A 23,191-nucleotide genomic window follows, 5' to 3' on the forward strand; every position below is an offset into this window, starting at 1 on the left:
ACCAACGTGGAGTGTCAGTTTTAACACTGGCGCTCTGAAATAGAATCAGTACTGATCACATACGCGCCTTCGGGTAAGACGACGCTGCACACGAGCGCCTAAGTGGATCTTTAAAAAGCTTGACACACACAAACACCTCTGGCAGACAAGCAAAAGCACTGCGAGTTGACATTGATCGTTTGTTATCCAATGTAGTTTGCATTACGGGGCGTACATGTGCTATAACAGGGCTACTCAAGCAGTGGCCCATGGGCTAAATCATTTTCTGAAAGGGAAAAACTGAAGCCATATCAATATGTATCACGATAGACACGCAGTCGGTATCAATAAAAAATGTGTTAATTTTTTTTATTGGTCCCCTCTATGTCGGAGGAAAGCGGAAGTTGCGAAGCAAGGTTGGTTGCATGGACAAAGACACTCGCTCTCTGCTAACCCAGCAACGCAGGAAGTGAACACTGATCAGTGGGAGTGACTCGCTAACAGCCAATCAGGTAACAGTGTCAACTATCAAGTTTGGTTGCGTCGTCTTGTTGTCTGGCGGTTGATTCTTTGCATGGAGTGAGAAAAGAAAGTCAAAATAGAGAAATTGTGGATAAAACAGGTAAAGACACCTGGACAGTATGGCACTTTTTGGGGATTTAAAAAAAAAAAAAAAGGGGCCGTAGTCAGACTAATGTGGTCTGTAAATGATGCAAGGTGCTCGTTCCCGCCAAGACCGGTAATACCACACCACCTTTTAGAGCACAGATGTAACTTCCTGGCACTAAACCTGCAGAAAATAGTTATTCTCAGGTTTCTCTATGGCTACACTAATACTGCAGATTCGGATGTCTAATTCAGATTTTTCTGTTAAATCCCACCGTTCACATAAAAAAAAAATATATTAAAAAAATGCAGTCTGACCCGCATGCGGACGTGACGTTGCACCCATTGCAGTGTTTACGGAAGTAAATATGGCTTCAACTCGAGTCGGTCTCATTACTGGCGCATTTGTGGCCATTTCAAGGATTTTGTGCAATCTCTGACAACGTTTGCACTTTAGGTCAAAGTGGCCCAAATCTGATTTTTTGAGATCTGATTTGTTTGCGGCTGACTGTTTATACTTCAAGTAAAATTTGATTTTTTTCAGACCCCAGGGTAAACATTCACAAGCCCCAACGTGGCCTCGAAGTCACTTGCATGCGCACTTCAATAAAGTGAAAACAAAGGAAGCTGACCGGGAGGATGTCGCTACTACTACAAAATAAAATAAAAGTCTCAACACCTTAAAAATTTATGTTTTTTTACGTGAAAATATATGAAAGTAATATAATGTATGCCGGAATGTATATAGTATAATATGTTTGGGAGGGTTGTAATCTTTTTATAACTGTTAAGTAGAGGAGACACGGGCATCAGCGTGGATCTACGGGAGCTTTATTTTTCAACTCACATGTAAGCAAATGCGCCACAGTGTCAATTCCGGTCTTTCAACAATCGCTGTTTCTTCGGAATCAAAATATATATTCATATATTACATATAGCCTATTATTTGCGCACTACTGGCAAGTGATACACCGAAAATTTGGTCGTCTTAAATAAAAAACAAAACCGGATGTTGTGATGAAATATCCATTTCCGCTGGCGACTGCGTCTTTCCGGCACACACGAGTAACAAAGCTCGCCCAAAGCTGACGAAAAAAAAATTCACATTCAGGTCGCATTGTGTTTAGACTGAAGTCATATTTGAAAAGATCAGATTCCAATCAGATTCAGGACTCCCTCGTGATGTGGCCTGAATCGGATGCCAAAAGATCAGACTTGAAGCACTTTGGAGCCTTTAAACTGGCAAAATAAAAAATCATATCTGTGTCACTTGAAGGCAAAAAAATATCTGATTTGGTGTGCAGTGTAAACAGAGCCTCAGTCAACATTTTCGGAACCAAATTATTGCACGTGGAAGATTAAGAAGGAAGTGGACAAGTATTTTGGCTCTTGAGTTTTACGGGATATTTTGCTTCCATGTCTGCTTGAAGATTGTGTCTTTGGGCGAGCAGTCGGAGACAGGAGTGGTGGAAGGTTCTTCTTAAAATATAGTCACACACACACTAGGTGTGGTGAAATTGTCCTCTGCATTTTTGACCCATCCCCATGTTCACTCCCTGAGAGGTGAGGGCAGCAGTGAGCAGCAGCGATGGCCGCGGTCGGGAATCATTTTTGGTTATTTAACCCCCAATTCCAACCCTTGATGCTGAGTGCCAAGCAGGGAGGCAATGGGTCCCATTTTTATAGTCTTTGGTATGACTCGGCCGGGGTTTGACCTCACGACATTCCAGTCTCAGGGCGGACACTCTAACCACAAGGCCACTGAGCAGGTTTTCACCCGTTTTCTGTTCCGTTGTCAACTAGTTATTTTGTAACCGTCTATTTTGGCGAGTAATTACGACGCTTATCGCTTTTTGACGACGTTCTGGTTGGATGAATGCGACATTGAGGACGCATCACATGTATACCCGATTTATTTCCACATGCGAAAGAGGCCTGGGTCGGATATAAAAAATTTTTGGAACTGCACTGCTCACAGGGACATGAAAATTGACTCGATAAAGTTCGCACATGGCCAAAAAAATCGGAATTGACCTGCAGTGTGAGCAAGCGCTATGTTTACATTTTCACTCTTGCACTATTTTCTTACTTTTTATGAAGCATTTCTCACATATTCCTTATTTTAGCACCTTAATTTTAAGAGCTCAGTGTAAAGTGTTCAATATGATTTTACAATTTTGATGATCAACCTTTAGCTTCTTGGATAATTGTCGTCAACCTGAGAAGTAGGACTTTCAATTTGATTGCCGTGATTTGTTGTTACATAATAACCAGCTTTACAGACCGCTATTAATTGCTTGAAGTGGGAATTCAGCTCCGCGACAGAATCGACAGTCCCAAGGGAGTCCTGTAGGAGCAGCACGACTGAAGCCGTCAAAACCTGATTAACCAGAACCAAAGACATGTTGGACTTGAAATCAACTCGCTGAGCATGTTGACAACAAGCAAAAACAAAGAAAGAGCGAATGGACTAAGGCTGCAACCATTAGTCGACACTGCCAACAAAAGTCGACAATAAAATTTGTCGCGGACATTACGTCGGACGTTTGGAGGGAGGATGCGGTCTCAACCTCGGTGAGAGTGTTAGGTTCGACCTTGTTAGCTACATAGCTAACAAGAGTGAGACAAAGTTGTGTGAAAAATAACTTTTACTGTCATTTTAGCCAAAGTCAGCCAGCTAAACTTTGTCTACATCAATTAAAGTACGCTTTAAAGCAGCGTCAATTTGCAACGGCGAAAAAAAAAGGCACTTTAACAAACACAAACGCAAACCGCACCCGCGTGCACACACACAAACAGAGAGAGAGAGAGAGAGAGAGAGAGAGAGAGAGAGAGAGAGAGACAAACATGCACCAATGCGGAGTTATCATAAGATTAAACATACAATCTATTAGGATTGTACGGTATACCGGTGTTAGTATAGTACCGCGATACTAATGAATCATATTCGGTACTATACCGCCTCTGAAAAGTACTGGTCCGCCACCCCCACCATCACAACATCTTCTTTCGTTTAAAAAAAATTTACATTATGTTTATGAACTCAGTAAATATGTCCCTGGACACATGAGGACTTTGAATATGACCAATGTATGATCCTGTAACGACTCTGTATCGGATTGATACCCAAATTTGTGGTATCATCCAAAACTAATGTAAAGTATCCAAACAATAAGAATAAGTGATTATTACATTTTAACAGAAGTGTAGATAGAACATGTTAAAAGAGAAAGTCAGCAGATATTAACAGTAAATGAACAAGTAGATTAATAGTTCCTTTTCAACCACCTGTCCTTAATAATGTTGACAAAATAATAGAATGAAAAATGACACAATATGTTACTGCATATGTCAGCAGCTAAATTAGGAGCCTTTGTTTGTTTACTTACTAATAAAAGACCAGTTGTCTTGTATGTTCACTATTTTATTTAAGGACTAAATTGCAATAAGAAACATATGTTTAATGTACCCTAAGATTTTTTGTTAAAAAAAAAGCCAATAATGCAATTTTTTTTGGTCCCCTTTATTTAGAAAAGTACCAACAAGTATCAAAATAATTTTGGTACCGGTACCAAAATATTGGTATTGGGACAACGCTACAATCTATTAAATAGCCAACATTTTAAGAATTAATCAAAAATATGATTTTACCCATTGAGTCTATTAGAGTGCTAAAACTGCCAATAGTTAATCAATAGTCAATAAACCAGTATGCAGATTTTTAAACATCACAAAATACTTATCTTTTTGAGGGAGTTACATTCTGTGTTTGTTTGTTTTTATTTCTGCTATTTTAACTGCTTTTTAAATACATAAAGAAGGTTAATTGTTTTTATTTTAGCCTTTCCTTTCTTTAACAGACATTTTATTAGTAATTTTTATTTTTGTAACAGCTGAATGAGCAGCACAGTTACAGTATAAATAAATATTTATGAATGAATTAGTCATCTTTGTTGTTTGTAAGCACATGCCTTAAAAAAACTTGAGCTGCATTTACAAGTCAATGGAAAAATTGGAGCCATTAAATATGTAGACGCTTTACTATCCGATTAGTCCACTAATCGTTAAGATAATCGCCGACTAATCGACTATCAAAATAATCGCTAGTTGCAGCCCTAGAATGCACTTTTCAACATGTGACATCCTTGACTGGGCGAATAATCTAATCCCAGCAATGTTAACACAGCTGACCAGTGTGTAAATGTTCTTCATGTGATTAAAGCACTATCTGGGAGTCATATGAGGCCTCAGACATCCAATCAGAAATGAAAGCACACACTTCCTCACGTTGGATTGCCAAAACGAGTCATCTAATCATGCTTATAATATGACGATTACTCAGTCTTCCCATGACTCAAATCAGTTCCTTTTTTACGAAAAAGCATTCACTACCAGATGTGGAAAGTTTTTTCCAAGGAAATACCCTGCGTTAGTTAACCTGACTAAAATAGTGCCGTCAAAAATCACATTAATCCAGTGCGTCTTATTTTCTGTTGCGCCCCCACCAAAGAAGAAGGAAACATTTTGCGACACCCTACTATCCACCGTGACTATAAAGATATATATATATATATATATATATAAGATATATATATATAAAAATTTGTCTATTAAATTGTTAAGTAACATTAAAAAAAGCTAAAAAAAACAACAAATACAGTTCAACTTGCAACAAAAACGTGTTTGAACTTTATGAACATGTTTTTAGTCTGTAACAGAAAAGATTTAAAGTGCAACAATTTGCCTGAAAAAAAAAAAAAAGTATCCTTATTTAAACTATAAACATGTTTTGATCAACTTGAACCATTTGATATTGAAAAATGTAATAAACTCAATAAGTAACATTATTATCAGCAACATTAAACAAGGAGCACATAAAAAATGAGTTCAATAAAGCGTTCGATAATTCTTTGTTGAAGTTGCGAAGCAAGGTTGGTTGCATGAACAAAGGCAATCCTCTGGTAACCCAGCAATGCAGGAAGGGATCAATCAATCAAAAACAATCACTGATTAGAAGGAGTGACATGCTTACTGCTCAATCAGGCAACAGTATCAACTATCAAGTTTGGTTGCACCATCTTGATGTCTGGCAGTTGATTCTTTGCATGGAGTGAGAAGAGAAAGTCAAAATGAAGAAATTGTGGATAAAAGAGAAAAAGTCACCTGGACAGTGTGGCAGTTTTTTTGGATTTTTAAAAAAGGAGCCGTAGTGTGGTCTCTAAATGATGCAAGGCGCTCGTCTATACCAAACCACCTTCGCTGTGCTCACCCTTCAGACCACAGCTGTAACTTCCTGGCACTAAACCTGCAGAAAATAGTTCTTCTCAGGTTTCTCTATGTTTACACTTTGCACTATTCTCTTACACTTTATGAAGCATTACGTACATATTCCTTATTTTTGCACCTTCATTTTAAGAGCTTACTGTTACGTGTTCAATGGGATTTTACTATTTTGTTTACATTGATTGAGTGTTTTCCATCTTTGTGTTGACATTTCCTTTCCTCTCTGCCTTGATAGCTGAGCGAACAATAATCAGGGGAAGGTTGCTTTGGAAACAAAAATGTTTACATTTAATACATGTTTCTCCTGCTCCTTATTTTCCATAGGTCATAAAAAATATCAATAGCTATGGATATCGGCCACTATGAGCACGTATGTTGTGATACAGTTTTCCACCTAGCCCTGAATTCAAAGTGTGTTCGTGCATTTTAAATGTTTTTATTTTATTATTTATAGGTTTTTTTGTTTCCTTTTGCACTACACAGGTGACCCACCCTCTTAAAAAGTAACTTTTTTACTTGATCAAACTGGCACTTCACTCCCGAGTACGTTTGATAATAACATTTTCTAATTAAGTGACACTAAAAACGCTTACCTGAGCCAACTTTTGATACTTAACTTATCTAACCTTGCCACTTCCTAGCCGACTTGGTCACACTTAATGACAATTACCTTAGCCAACTTTTGATACTTAACTTAGCTTACCTTACCACTTCCTAGCCTACTTGGTCACACGTACATTAGCTTACTTAATGACACTTACCTTAGCCAACTTTTGATACTTAACTTAACTCAGTGGTTCTTAACATGCAAATTAGTAACATCAATCAATCAATCAATCAATGTTTATTTATATAGCCCTAAATCACAAGTGTCTCAAAGGGCTGTACAAGCCACAACGACATCCTCGGTACAGAGCCCACATATTGGCTCTCAACTAGTCATTATTAAGTACTTATTAATGCCTTATTCGGCATGGCCTTAATATAACCCTAACCCTGACCCTAACCAAATAACTCAAAATTAAGTCTTTATTACTTAGAATATGTTCTCCTAGTGTCCAAATAACTCAAAATTAAGTCTTTGTTACTTAGAATATGTTAAGTGTTATCAAAAACATATAACTTTGTCTTGAATTTGAAAAAAAAAAAAAAATTTTATTTTTCACTAAAGAAGATGTGAATGCGCATATGAAACTGGTGGGGTTCGGTACCTCCAACAAGGTTAAGAACCACTTACTTAACTTATCTTACCTTGCCACTTCCTAGCCTACTTTGTCACATGTACATTAGCTTACTTAATGACACTTACCTTAGCCAACTTTTGATACTTAACTTATCTTACCTTGCCACTTCCTAGCCTACTTGGTCACACGTACATTAGCTTACTTAATGACACTTAACTTAGCCAACTTTTGATACTTAACTTAACTTATCTTGCCACTTCCTAGCCTACTTGGTCACACTTACATTAGCTTACTTAATGATACTTAACTTATCTTACCTTGCCACTTCCTAGCGTACTTGGTCACACGTACATTAGCTTACTTAATGACACTTACCTTAGCCAACTTTTGATACTTAACTTAACTTATCTTGCCACTTCCCAGCCTACTTGGTCACACTTACATTAGCTTACTTAATAACACTTAATTTATCTTACCTTGCTACTTCCTAGCCTACTTGGTCACACATTAGCTTACTTAATGATACTTAACTTATCTTACCTTGCCACTTCCTAGCCTACTTGGTCACACTGACATTAGCTTACTTAATGATACTTAACTTATCTTACCTTGCCACTTCCTAGCCTACTTGGTCACACTTACATTAGCTTACTTAATGACACTTACCTTAGCCAACTTTTGATACTTAACTTATCTTACCTTGCCACTTCCTAGCCTACTTGGTCACACTTACATTAGCTTACTTAATGACACTTAACTCATCTTACCTTGCCACTTCCTAGCCTACTTGGTCACACTTACATTAGCTTACTTAATGACACTTACCTTAGCCAACTTTTGATACTTAACTTATCTTACTTTGCCACTTCCTAGCCTACTTGGTCACACTTACATTATCTTACTAAATGACACTTACCTTAGCTTACTTTGGAGCACAAACTCCTTCGGTTTGCCCCACTCGCCGAGCAGCCTGGAGTCTCCGCCAGCCACACAAACACACACACACACACACTCACACACACACACACAAAAAAAGCCGTGGGAAAATAAACAAAAAAAGAAGTCCTGCGTTGGTTCCTCGGCGGTCTTTTTTTGAGGAGCGAGGCAGATATTTAGCCCGGATAGTGGACTATCAACAGCACCGCCATTGGGGGACGAGGAGGACGGAAGACTGAACACGCTCTCGTCTGGAGCTCGTGCTCGCAGCCAGCGTCACGCGCTCGTGCTCGCTGGGCGTGGCCAGGCTACGAGCACACACACATGCGCGCGCACACTTTCGTCTCACAATTATAAAGAAGAGTAATACTAGCAAAAGGCAGCACCTGCACAGGTAGAATATCCTCTGACGACACTCACACACACCTGAGGACCTCCCAGAGTTCTCCCATGACGTCACTGCGGACCTAATCCAATTTGTAATTGGTCCTCAAAAATTGCAGCAAAACCCTTGTCAGATGCAGGATCTTTGACTTGCATTTGTGCAGTATCTCCTTCAAAAACACTATAGTGTCCTGTTCTATATTTGACAAGCATTTTTGCAGTATCGCCTTAAAAACACTATAGTGTCCTGTTGTATAGATGATCTTTGACTAGCATTTTTGCAGTATCACCTTAAAAACACTATAGTGTCCTGTTCTATATTTGACTAGCATTTTTGCAGTATCGCCTTAAAAACACTATAGTGTCCTGTTGTATAGATGATCTTTGACTTGCATTTTTGCAGTATCTCCTTAAAAAACACTATAGTGTCCTGTTCTATATTTGACTAGCATTTTTGCAGTATCGCCTTAAAAACACTATAGTGTCCTGTTGTATAGATGATCTTTGACTAGCATTTTTGCAGTATCACCTTAAAAACACTATAGTGTCCTGTTCTATATTTGACTAGCATTTTTGCAGTATCGCCTTAAAAACACTATAGTGCCCTGTTGTATAGATGATCTTTGACTTGCATTTTTGCAGTATCTCCTTAAAAAACACTATAGTGTCCTGTTCTATATTTGACAAGCATTTTTGCAGTATCGCCTTAAAAACACTATAGTGTCCTGTTGTATAGATGATCTTTGACTTGCATTTTTGCAGTATCACCTTAAAAACACTATAGTGTCCTGTTCTATATTTGACTAGCATTTTTGCAGTATCGCCTTAAAAACACTATAGTGTCCTGTTGTATAGATGATCTTTGACTTGCATTTTTGCAGTATTGCCTTAAAAACACTATAGTGTCCTGTTCTATATTTGACTAGCATTTTTGCAGTATCGCCTTAAAAACACTATAGTGTCCTGTTGTATAGATGATCTTTGACTTGCATTTTTGCAGTATCTCCTTAAAAAACACTATAGTGTCCTGTTCTATATTTGACAAGCATTTTTGCAGTATCGCCTTAAAAACACTATAGTGTCCTGTTGTATAGATGATCTTTGACTTGCATTTTTGCAGTATCTCCTTAAAAAACACTATAGTGTCCTGTTCTATATTTGACTTGCATTTTTGCAGTATCGCCTTAAAAACACTATAGTGTCCTGTTGTATGGATGATCTTTGACTAGCATTTTTGCAGTATCACCTTAAAAACACTATAGTGTCCTGTTCTATATTTGACAAGCATTTTTGCAGTATCGCCTTAAAAACACTATAGTGTCCTGTTGTATAGATGATCTTTGACTTGCATTTTTGCAGTATCGCCTTAAAAACACTATAGTGTCCTGTTGTATATTTGACTAGCATTTTTGCAGTATCGCCTTAAAAACACTATAGTGTCCTGTTGTATAGATGATCTTTGACTTGCATTTTTGCAGTATTGCCTTAAAAACACTATAGTGTCCTGTTGTATAGATGATCTTTGATTTGCATTTTTGCAGTATCACCTTAAAAAGCACTCTAGTGTCCTGTTTTTGCAGTATCTGCTGAAAAGCATACTAGTGTCCTGTTGTATAGATGATCTTTGACTTGCATTTTTGCAGTATCACCTTAAAAACACTATAGTGTCCTGTTGTATATTTGACTAGCATTTTTGCAGTATCGCCTTAAAAACACTATAGTGTCCTGTTGTATAGATGATCTTTGACTTGCATTTTTGCAGTATTGCCTTAAAAACACTATAGTGTCCTGTTGTATAGATGATCTTTGATTTGCATTTTTGCAGTATCACCTTAAAAAGCACTCTAGTGTCCTGTTTTTGCAGTATCTGCTGAAAAGCATACTAGTGTCCTGTTGTATAGAGGATCTTTGACGAGCATGTTTGCATTCTTTTCTCAAAAACACACTAGTGTGTTGTTCCATAGAGTATCTTTGACGGGTGTTTTTGCAGTATCTCCTTAAAAAACACTATAGTGTCCTCATTTATAGATGATCTTTGACTGGCGTTTTTGCAGTATCTCCTTCAAAAATACTATAGTGTCCTGGTCTATAGATGATCTTTGACTCACGTTTTTGCTGTATCTTTTTAAAAACACTATAGTGTCCTACAGTCTATAGATGATCTTTGACTTGCGTTTTTGCATTATCTCCCTAAAAACCCTATAGGGTCCTGGGCTATAGATGATCTTTGACTCGCGTTTTTGCAGTATCTCCTTAAAAAACACTATAGTGTCCTGGTCTATAGATGATCTTTGACTGCCGTGTTTGCAGTGTCTCCTTCAAAAACACTATAGTGTCCTAGTCTATATAAAATCTTTGACTTGCGTTTATGCAGTATCTCCTTAAAAACCCTATAGTGTCCTGGTCTATAGATGATCTTTGACTCGCGTTTTTGCTGTATCTTTTTAAAAACACTATACTGTCCTACAGACTATAGATGATCTTTGACTCGCATTTTTGCAGTATCTCCTTCAAAAATACTATAGTGCCCTGGTCTGTAGATGATCTTTGGCTCGCGTTTTTGCTGTATCTTTTTAAAAACACTATAGTGTCCTACAGTCTATAGATGATCTTTGACTTGCATTTTTGCAGTATCTCCCTAAAAACCCCATAGTGTCCTGGGCTATAGATGATCTTTGACTGGCGTTTTTGCAGTATAACCTTAAAAACACAATAGTGTTCTTTTGTATAGAGGATCTTTAAAAAGCATTTTTGCAGTACTTCTTTAATAACACTATAGTTTTCTGTTATATAAAATATCTTTGACTAGCATTTTTGCAGTATCTCCTTAAAAAGCACACTAGTGTCCTGTTGTATAGAGGATCTTTTACTGGCATTTTTGCAGTATCTCCTTAAAAATGCACAATAGTGGAGGAACAAGGTTGGAGTCCAACTTTCACATACGCTTACCATCCAATTATATTAATTATACATCCATTATATTATTATAATATTTTAAAAGTCAAAGTACCCATGATTGTCACACGCACACTAGGTGTGGCGCAATTATTCTCTGCATTTGACCCATCACCCTTGATCATCCCCTGGGAGGTGAGGGGAGCAGTGGGCAGCAGCGGTGGCCGCGCTCGGGAATCATTTTTGGTGATTTAACCCCCAATTCCAACCCTTGATGCTGAGTGCCAAGCAGGGAGGTAATGGGTCCCATTTTTATGTACACACATATACACACACACACACATATATATATATATATATATATATATATATATATATATATATATATATATATATATATATATATACATATATATATATATATATATATATATATATATATATATATATACTACCGTTCAAAAGTTTGAGGTCACCCAAACAATTTTGTGGAATAGCCTTCATTTCTAAGAACAAGAATAGACTGTCGAGTTTGAGATGAAAGTTCTCTTTTTCTGGCCATTTTGAGCGCTTAATTGACCCGACAAATGTGATGCTCCAGAAACTCAATCTGCTCAAAGGAAGGTCAGTTTTGTAGCTTCTGTAACGAGCTAAACTGTTTTCAGATGTGTGAACATGATTGCACAAGGGTTTTCTAATCATCAATTAGCCTTCTGAGCCAATGAGCAAACACATTGTACCATTAGAACACTGGAGTGATAGTTGCTGGAAATGGGCCTCTATACACCTATGTAGATATTGCACCAAAAACCAGACATTTGCAGCTAGAATAGTCATATACCACATTAGCAATGTATAGAGTGTATTTCTTTAAAGTTAAGACTAGTTTAAAGTTATCTTCATTGAAAAGTACAGTGCTTTTCCTTCAAAAATAAGGACAATTTAATGTGACTGCAAACTTTTGAACGGTAGTGTATATATAGACTACCGGTATATTTATATAGTGTATATACATGTATACTGTATTTATATACTCAGTGTGTGTGTGTATATATATATATATATATATATATATATATATATATATATATATATATATATATATATATATATATATATATATATATATATATATATATATATATATATATATATATATATGAGAGATGTCCGATAATATAGGACTGCCAATATCATCGGCCGATAAATGCTTTAAAATGTAATATCGGTATCGGTTTCAAAAAGTAAAATGTATGCCGGCCCAATCACATAATATCTACGGCTTTTCACACACACAAGTGAATGCAAGCATACTTGGTCAACAGCCATACAGGTCACACTGAGGGTTGCCCTATAAACAACTTTAACACTGTTACAAATATGCGCGACACTGTGAACCCACACCAAACAAGAAAACACATTTCGGGAGAACATCCGCACCATAACACAACATAAACACAACAGAACAAATACCCAGAACCCCTTGCAGCACTAACTCTTCCGGGACGCTACAATATACACCCCCCGCTACCCCCTAACCTCCGCCCACCTCAACCCAGCCCCCCCCCCAACCCCGCCCACCTCAACCTCCTCATGCTCTCTCAGGGAGAGCATGTCCCAAATTCCAAGCTGCTGTTTTGAGGCATGTTAAAAAAAATAATGCACTTTGTGACTTCAATAATAAATATGGCAGTGCCATGTTGGCATTTTTTTCCATAACTTGAGTTGATTTATTTTGGAAAACCTTGTTACATTGTTTAATGCATCCAGTGCATCACAACAAAATTAGGCATAATAATGTGTTAATTTCACGACTGTATATATCGGTATCGGTTGATATCGGAATCGGTAATTAAGAGTTGGACAATATCGGAATATCGGATATCGGCAAAAAAAGCCATTATAGGACATCTCTAATATATATATATATATATATATATATATATATATATATATATATATATATATATATATATATATATATATATATATAGTTACTTTACATGCAGTCGCCCTTTGGCCCCTTTCTTGGTACAATGCAGCCCCCAAGTCATAAACTTTGGACACCCCTAATATAGAAGATACTTAGATTGGTGTACATATATGAAACAAGACAAGGGTATATTTGTACTGATTAACTTGTTGCTATTGTGTGTGTCTACAAACAGCAGGGGGCCGGTTGTCGCCAGGCTGTCCCCTCTTAACGACCAGGGTCAGGACAAACAGCTGCTCCCCCTGTGGAAACAATGGACGGCGTCTCTTCCCAATGTCAAGTATTAAAGCAAGTGTTTGCCATCCCCGTGCGTTTGGGCTCAGGGCTGATTTGGGCTAATTGCTCCACGTGCAGCATATGTAGCGCATATGGCGCACGCACGTATCCTAGCAACCAGTGTCAACCAGATGATGAGGCCCGGGACTCAGGCGTGTTTCTGCCGGGTTTGAGTCTCAGGTGGCCCAGGATGTTGTGTTCTGGCAACAATACAGCGCGCTGGAATCAATGAGGCCTCGAAGAGAAGGTGTAAAAGTAACTCTGCACACGCTTGGAAGTGGAGAACTTTTATTGACACAAAACAAGCGGCTATTGTGACAACACGCGATAGCGCCGCTGCTGCTGACTTGCACATGCAGGAGACATGCAAACTGTCTCGCTTCCGCCTCTTGACAAGCCAAAGCTGCACGTGAGAGTGATCATCCTCAGGATGTGATCACTGCAACTTTAAGTTGCAGTACTCGTATTAAAGGCCTACTGAAATGATTTTTTTTTATTTAAACGGGGATAGCAGATCCATTCTATGTGTCGTACTTGATCATTTCGCGATATTGCCATATTTTTGCTGAAAGGATTTAGTAGAGAACAACGACGATAAAGTTCGCAACTTTTGGTCTCTGATAAAAAAAAGCCTTGCCTGTACCGGAAGTAGCGTGACGTCACCGGAGGAAGGGCTGCTCACATTTCCCCATTGTTTTTAATGCAGCGAGAGAGATTCGGACCGAGAAAGTGACGATTACCCCATTAATTTGAGCGAGGATGAAAGATTCGTGGATGAGGAACGTGAGAGTGAAGGACTAGAGTGTAGTGCAGGACGTATCTTTTTTTCGCTCTGACCATAACTTAGGTACAAGGATTCATTGGATTCCACACTTTCTCCTTTTTCTATTGTGGATCACGGATTTGTATTTTAAACCACCTCGGATACTATATCCTCTTGAAAATGAGAGTCGAGAACGCGAAATGGACATTCACAGTGACTTTTATCTCCACGACAATACATCGGTGAAGCTCTTTAGCTACGGAGCTTACGTGATAGCATCGGGCTTAAATGCAGATAGAAACAAAATAAATAAACCCCTGACTGGAAGGATAGATAGAAAATCAACAATACTATTAAACCATGGACATGTAACTACACGGTTAATGCTTTCCAGGCTGGCGAAGCTTAACAATGCTGTTGCTAACGACGCCATTGAAGCTAACTTAGCAACGGGACCTCACAGAGCTATGCCAAAAACATTAGCTATCCACCTACGCCAGCCAGCCCTCATCTCCTCATCAACACCCGTGCTCACCTGCGTTCCAGCGATCGACGGAGCGACGAAAGACTTCACCCGATCATAGATGCGGTCGGTGGCCCGGAGACAGAGGAAGTCAAGGTGAAGTCAGCGGTTGTGTTGCTGTAGTCCGCCGCTAATACACCGATCCCACCTACAACTTTCTTCTTTGCAGTCTCCATTGTTCATTAAACAAATTGCAAAAGATTCACCAACACAGATGTCCAGAATACTGTGGAATTTTGAGATGAAAACAGAGCTTTTTGTATTGGATTCAATGGGGCCGGATACTTCCGTTTCAACGATTGACGTCACGCGCATACGTCATCATACATAAACGTTTTCAACCAGAAGTTTAGCGGGAAATTTAAAATTGCACTTTATAAGTTAACCCGGCCGTATTGGCATGTGTTGCAATGTTAAGATTTCATCATTGATATATAAACTATCAGACTGCGTGGTCGGTAGTAGTGGCTTTCAGTAGGCCTTTAATACCAACAGTAGTTGTAACATTAGTAGTAGCAGTAGTGGTAACAACAGTAGTAGTAAAAGTAGTAGTAACTGGAGTTGTAACTGGAGTAGTAACAGTAGTGTATCTGACTGATATGATGTTGTATGGTTAGCATGTGACGATGACAGGAAAGAGACACAAGGGCGATGCACACGTTTGGCAGAGAGGAGCAAACCAACCAGACAAACTTCTTCCCACACACCAGCTTCTCTTCGGCCTAATCCAATGTCAAACACATTCTGCTCGCATTTCTTCGTCTTCACGCTAACATCACATGAAAACACGGGTGTGCATAGTGCTCGTCAAATGCAAACTCACGAGGATTACATGGCAGCTAAAACATACTTGATCTAAACCAGATATCTTCAAACATGTCGCTGCTTACATAAAAGCTGGGAGTTACTTGAATAGTTTTCGTCTTGTTGGTCTTTTAAACATGCTGAGAGTAAGACAAGGTATGTGCTGTGTATGCCAAGCAGATCAATATATTTAAACACTTCTGTCAACAATTGGGATTATTAATAATTTCAACTTGTCATTAAATGTGTATAGATGTTGGATTCAATTTATTCATATTTTAATCAAAATTAATGACCAATTGTAATAATACATTTTTTAAAAAATTACAATTTACTCAGAACTTTTACCAAATTATTAATAATCAATTCATTCAGATTGTTTTCAATTAAAGGCAATTAATTTGACAAACGTGTTCATTTGCATTTTAACAAAATATAAAAGAATAAATTAAGAGTCGTGCTGTTTTACTAATTTACATTATTGCAATCAGTTGATAAAACATTGTCCTTTACAATTATAAAAGCTTTTTACAAAAATCTACTACTCTGCTTGCAGGTCAGCAGACTGGGGTAGATCCTGCTGAAATCCTATGTATTGAATGAATAGAGAATCCTTTTGAATCGGGAAAAAAATCGTTTTTGAATTGAATCGTGACCCCAAGAATCGATATTGAATCGAATCGTGGGACACCCAAAGATTCACAGCCCTAATACACATATATACAGCATATATACAGTATATATATATATATATATATATATATATATATATATATATATATATATATATATATATATATATATATATATATATATATATATTTGAATAATATATTTACATATATGCATACATATATATATATACACACACAATTATATAGTAGCGTGTTTGTGTTGATCGCATCCTGAGTGAGGTATAAGTTTGAGTTGTGCACAAATAAATACTGTTTGAGTCATTTTGATTAATATCCCCAGAAGGTCTTTCTGTGCCTTCTCGGAACTGCCATCACATTGATACAGAAAAAGAGTGTGGGTTTTTGAGGGGGCGGGATGAGGAGTTTCCCCAGAATAAAGTCTGTGGTATTCTAAGTAAAAATGCTACTGATGCGCACAAGTTTCAACCACACTTTTCCGTTATAGCGGGGCCAAGCAAGCAAGCAAAAACGTTATATTGATGGGAAGACCTGAAGTTGAAAAAAAACCAAAAAAACCTTACGTTGAAAAATTAAAAAAAACAATTTTTTTTTCTTTAAACATTTTCTATGACTGAGGGGTTCCTCAGTAGGACTCTGCATTTCCCCCAGCGACACACAAGAAAGAGCGGCAAGACAACACTCAAGTTGTGTAAGATTGAGAGAAGATTAACTGGAACTACATCAAGGCAACACACACACACACGCACGCACACACAAACACACACACACATTCACACACACGCACACACAAACACACGCACGCAAGATCCATTTCCTGTGTAGTTTTACAAAGACAGTTATCATCATTAGTGAGGGTGTGTCTGAAAAGTGTGCGCGTGTGTGTGTGTGTGTGTGTGTGTGTGTGTGTGTGTGTGTGTGTGTGTGTGTGTGTGTGTGTGTGTGTCTGTAACCTAGCGTATGTGTGTGCCACACACATACGCTACTCTCATAACATTTTCTTTCCAATTCATTAATTAGGCAACTAATTTGAAACTGGTGTGGGTGGCTCTATATATACTAGTCCACTGCAGCCACATGCAGAAATCAACAAGGAATCGAAAATTATTAAATCTGTGACAAAAATAATACCTGCTCTGTCTAAACGATACCGTTTGATCAGCTGCTCGTCATCAAACAAAGATGAACGTTCGCGCACGTCTCTTGCCTCAGTGCCATCCCCTGCTGGCAACTCCTAACCACTTAAGACACCTCTGAAGGTCTCTTAAATATCGTGGAGAGTAGGAGTGATTCTTAGACTTAAGAACGTTGATAAAAAGCTTTTATTCTTAAGTTTGAGAGTAGGACTAAATTTCGCAAATTTTCAGGACTTAAGTGTAAAATGGCACTCTAAGAAGCTTGATAAGTACGGCCCCAGCTTGCTAGTAAATAAATACAATTTAAAAAATAGAGGCAGCTCACTGGTAAGTGCTGCTATTTGAGCTATTTTTAGAACAGGCCAGCGGGCTACTCATCTGGGGCCGTACTTATCAAGCTTCTTAGAATTACTCCTAAGAAGTCTGCTAAGAGTTGACTTAAGAGTAAATAAATTATTCGCTGAAAGCTGCACTTAAAAGTTAGTTATCAAGCGTCTTACTCACATTTTCAGCGAAGTGTAGGACTGAATCTTAAGTGTCACACTCAGAGCTGAATTACGACATTACTATGTGCCGTAAACGGAATTTTAGGTGACGTCATTTCTGTGTCCATAGAAATAACCAATCACGGAAGGGAATCCGTTGTCTAAGAATAAAGAAATATCTTGGAAATATTTAAGTGGACAATGGGAGTGTATATTTTGACAATAAACTACAAAATAATACAAAACAAACTAGTCCCCGCCGGCACTCACGCTACCGCTCCCTCTCTTCTATCGCCCACACACTCACTGACGTCACTCACCTCACGGCCACACACATACGCTACTGTCATAACATTTTCTTTCCAATTCATTAATTAGGCAACTAATTTGAAACTGGTGTGGGTGGCTCTATATATACTAGCCCACTGCAGACACATGCAGAAATCAACAAGGAATCGAAAAGTATTAAATCTGTGACAAAAATAATATCCGCTCTGTATAAACGATACCGTTTGATCAGCTGCTCGTCATCAAAAAAAAACAAAAACATTGTTCCGTTCCCTGAACGTTCGCGCACGTCTCTCTCGCCTCAGTGCCATCCCCTGCTGGCAACTCCTAACCACTTAAGACACCTCTGAAGGTCTCTTAAATATCGTGGAGAGTAGGAGTGATTCTTAGACTTAAGAACGTTGATAAAAAGCTTTTATTCTTAAGTTTGAGAGTAGGACTAAATTTCGCAAATTCTCAGGACTTAAGTGTAAAATGGCACTCTAAGAAGCTTGATAAGTACGGCCCCTGGTCTCTACACACCGGAGCTCTTCTAAAAAGAGCTCAGCAGCGCATGCACTTTTTGCGTCGGATGAAAAGAGCACAGCTCCCTCCCCCCATTCTCACCACATTCTACAGAGGCACTATGGAGAGCCTGCTGACCAACTGCATCTCTGTCTGGACTGGAGCATGCAGTGCCTCAGACCGGAAGTCTCTGCAGAGAGTGGTGAGGACGGCGGAAAAGATCATCAGGACTCTTCTTCCTCCTATCCAGGAGATCGCAAAAAGCATGACCAGGGCTCAGAAAATCTGCAGAGACTCCTCCCACCCCCACAAAGGACTGTTTTCACTGCTGGACTCTAGAAAAAGGTTCCGCAGCCTCCGTAGCAGAACCTCCAGGATCTGTAACAGCTACTTTCCACAGGCCATAAGACTATTGAACACATCATAATAATCCCCTCAATTCCGACCCAAAATGAATTAACTCGCTGGAATATAAAGACAATACAACATACATCCATAAACGTGCAATATATTTACCTGTACAGTAATCTATTTATTTATATCTGCACCTTATTGCTCCTTTATCCTGCACTACAATGAGCTAATGCAACAACATGTTGTTCTTATCTTTACTGTAAAGTTCAAATTTAAATGACAATAAAAGGAAGTCTAAGTCTAAGTCTATAATTGCGATTGCATGACTTACAGTATTAACACTTTTGAGGGCGCAACAAAGACTGGACAGCAAAGACTGAACTGACTGAACTGTAACACCACTGCCATCTAATGTCTTGGACTAATGTCCTGTAATTGAGACCCAAAAATGTGGCAATAAAACAAAGTATAACAACTGGGCAGCAGTTTTTATAATCAGCTCTTTTGAAAATGTTGCAATAAAATTGTTTATTTTATTATCAAAAGTACCAAAAGGTCCAAACCAGGCTCCCAATGACATTCTTTACATTTTTTAATTATGTGAAACTTTTTTTATACTTTAATTTGATGCATGTTTGTACTAAAACCAATGCATAGGAAAGAAATTGTTTTAAAATATATATATTTTTTAGTAGAAAATTGTCATCCGTCCGTATTGCTGCGGTCACTGTGACCCCAGCGGTTGACAAAAAACCTTTAAGACCCTAACAACAAAATATGACCTTGTCCAACTTGTTCAAGGTCCAACAATCTTAATTTCTACAACCAAGGCCCGAATTAATCTACTGTTTAGCAAAAAAACAGATAGGATCCTTAAACATGATCACTGGTCTATATGGTCATATAACCCAGTGGTCCCCAACCTTTTTGTACTTGCGGACTGGTCAATGCTTGAAAATTTGTTCCACGGACCGGGGGGGAGGCGGGGGGGTAAAAAAAAAATTATTATTATTTTTTTTTGTCATAAAGAATTACAATCATGTGTGCTTACGGACTGTATCCCTGCAGACTGTATTGATTTATATTGATATGTAATGTATATATTGTGCTTTTTATGTTGATTTAATTTTTTTTTTAAAAATAAAAAATTAATTTTTTTTAATTTTTTATTTCTTGTGCGGCCGCGGCCCGGTACCAATCGGTCCACGGACCGGTACTGGGCCGCGGCCCGGTGGTTGGGGACCACTAATATAACCAAACACTTGCATCTAGAATATACAATCAAACTGCAAAAAAAAGGGGATATTTTAAAATTCCCAACAATAAGCTTCACAATTACGATGTAAAAATTACTGAAATCGACTGCGGTGAATTGTTTATGAAAATTTTAAAAATTTAAAAATTCTACCATGGCTCAACGAAAACATATTAAGATTAATGAAAGAGAGAGATTTGGCCTTAAAAGCAGCATTAAAATCCAAACAAGTGCATAATGAGCGCAGGTATACGACCCTCAAAAATGAAGTAATAATAGAACTAAAAAATGCTAAAGCATCCTTTTTTTATAACTAAAAACCAAGAAGGGAAGGGTGTCAAGACTTGGACTATGGAGTGTTTGTTTTCCCAAGATGCAAGTAAAGTTGGACTGGACATGGCGTGAAGGTAGATACATATTTATTTTAACACTAACAAACTACAAAAAAAAAGGGAGCAAACAAAAGGCAAGCACAATGGCGGAGAACAAACTTGACTAATGAAACAAAAACTAGCACTTAGGCAGACTATGGGCAAGAAACAAAAACACTTACTGTGACATTAAACGATCAGCATGAACTATGGTAGCAGGGGTACATGGGTAGCAGAAGTCCACAGTAGCAAGGGTAACAGAGTTAATGTCGCCAGGTTGACTTCCTGACAACAATGGGCTTAAATAATACATACATGATTGACAACAGGTGCGCGAGTGCAAAACGTGAAACAGGTGAAACTAATGGTCGCTATGGTGACAAAACAAACAAGAGTGCACAAGGAGTCCAAAAACCAAACCGAACATAACCAAAACAAAACATGATCACACAGACATGACAAAGGGAAACTGTAAAATGATTTGGGACCAGCCAAGGAAAAGACCACAACAATGCAGACAGTAAATTGCGAGGACTGATAAATGGTTGTCTACCACGAGATCCATCGCTAGTTGCGTGAGCAGTCTATTAAACTGTGAACATACAGTCCTCCTCCTCACTCTACACAAGATTTACTCTTGATTTCAACCCATCCAGTGTTTTTTTCTAAATGAAGTCTCACAATCAAAAGGTGGACAAGGTAATAAGTGTACTGGAAAAACTCCAGATCCAAGGATTCGTATGGAATGGACTCCACACTGTTAAAAACTCAGAGAGACACGGTCTGGTCCTATCACCAAATTGATAAACGCGTTCTTTAGACAGGCTCTGTGCCCCAAGAGACTGGAAGCCGGCTATTGTCACAACCGGTCTCTAAATCAGAAAAAACAAACAAGTTCACAAACAACAGACCTATGAGCCTTCTCCCTGAGGTCTCAAAGATGGCTGAGAGGTGTGTCGCAGACCAGCTACTGGCCCATCTTAACAACTCGCCGTGATGACTCCACGCTATGCAGTTTGGCTTCGGAGCCAACCATTCCACCGACACTGCCACTTGGTTTTGTTGATTGAAAATGTCAAATCCAAGATGGACACGGTGGGGTGTAATTGGTGCTGTTTTCCTGGACAACATTAGCGGCAGCTGAGCAGTGTAAAAGAACGGAGGACATACAGTTGATAGACAGGTGCGATAGCCAATCAGATCATGAGTAGCCCATCTAGGTAGCCCTAGGTCAGGGCTGCACACTGAAATATCAAAGCAAGCGGGGGCCATTTTGATATTTTTTATGTTAAAAACCAATACAATATATGTATAAAAAAATTTACATTTAGGCCTCCACTCAGGCTTGATCCTGGGGACCCCAAAGGGTTTAGGTAAAAAAAATATTTAAAATGTGTCATTATTTAGTATTATTATTATTATCCAAGGTTTGAATCTCCAGATCAACATTAGGTCTATCTGTCAATATAAACATTTTTTTTTGAAGATTTAAGCTGTATGCTCTTTTTGTCAAAGAAAACCCTGTTTTTTTATGGAAAAAACACAAAATATGCAATATTTTCCCCCAATAACATTTTAAAGTGGAATATTTGAGATTATATAATAATTGGCGCTCATAGCATAACTCATAACAACATTGATTCATTATTATTTTTTGAGCAATGACACTTAAAAAAAAAAAAGTCCCACTAATATTATTGGGGATCCAAAAGGGTCCTGCTCAGTAAAGTATTAACACAATAGTCTCAAGATCAACTTCAGATCCATCCGTCAATTATAACTTTTATTGTTGTTTATGTTTTTTGTTTGTTCGTTTTAGGCCCTTGTTTAAAAAAAAAACAGCTTAGTTTTTTATATGGCAAACACAAAATATGCAACATTTTCCCCAAAAAATGTCTCAAAGTGGAATATTTAATGTGATGTAATGACATTGATTTTGATTCATTATTATTTTTTAAAGAAAGAAACATTTTATTGTTACATTTCACCTGTTTGCTCTTTTATAACACTTTTTATGTTTTTAATTTTTTTTAATCGAATTTTTAGAATGTGCCACGGGGCCGTTAAAATATTACCTGCGGGCCGCAAATGGCCCCCGGGCTGCACTTTGGACACCCCTGCCCTACGTAAAACCTGACAATCACAACTTGTGATTTGCGAAAGGAGGAAGTGGCACCGGTGCAGAGAAAATGTTCCATCCATCCATCCGTTTTCTACCGCTTGTCCCTTTTGGGGTTCCGGGGGATGCTGGAGCCTATCTCAGCTGCATTCGGGCGGAAGGCGGGGTACACCCTGGACAAGTCGCCACCTCATCAAAGGGCCAACACAGATAGACAGACAACATTCACACTCACATTCACACACTAGGGCCCATTTAGTGTTGCCAATCAACCTATCCCCAGGTGCATGTTTTTGGAGGTGGGAGGAAGCCGGAGTACCCGGCGGGAACCCACGCAGTCACGGGGAGAACATGCAAACTCCACACAGAAAGATCCCGAGCCCGGGATTGAACTCAGGAC

At 38.4% G+C, this 23,191-nt stretch overlaps 1 protein-coding gene across 4 annotated transcripts in view; it reads right to left on the reverse strand.

Annotated features, from left to right (window-relative positions):
- The window catches only part of b3gnt2b (UDP-GlcNAc:betaGal beta-1,3-N-acetylglucosaminyltransferase 2b), a 68,316-nt gene extending 47,391 nt beyond the window's left edge, over window positions 1–20,925 (reverse strand). Inside the window, exon 1 of one of the 4 annotated variants that reach the window (XR_009827352.1) lies at window positions 7,969–8,419. The gene's annotated coding sequence lies outside the window, so the exon portion shown is untranslated. Of the gene's footprint in view, window positions 1–7,968; window positions 8,421–20,854 lie in introns of those variants that run through there. The other 3 variants (XR_009827353.1, XM_062059502.1, XM_062059501.1) reach the window with 3 other exon arrangements.
- Between the last annotated feature and the right edge of the window lie 2,266 nt (window positions 20,926–23,191).

The sequence above is a fragment of the Entelurus aequoreus genome, linkage group LG09 (assembly GCF_033978785.1).
Source record: "Entelurus aequoreus isolate RoL-2023_Sb linkage group LG09, RoL_Eaeq_v1.1, whole genome shotgun sequence".
Taxonomy (NCBI): domain Eukaryota; kingdom Metazoa; phylum Chordata; class Actinopteri; order Syngnathiformes; family Syngnathidae; genus Entelurus; species Entelurus aequoreus.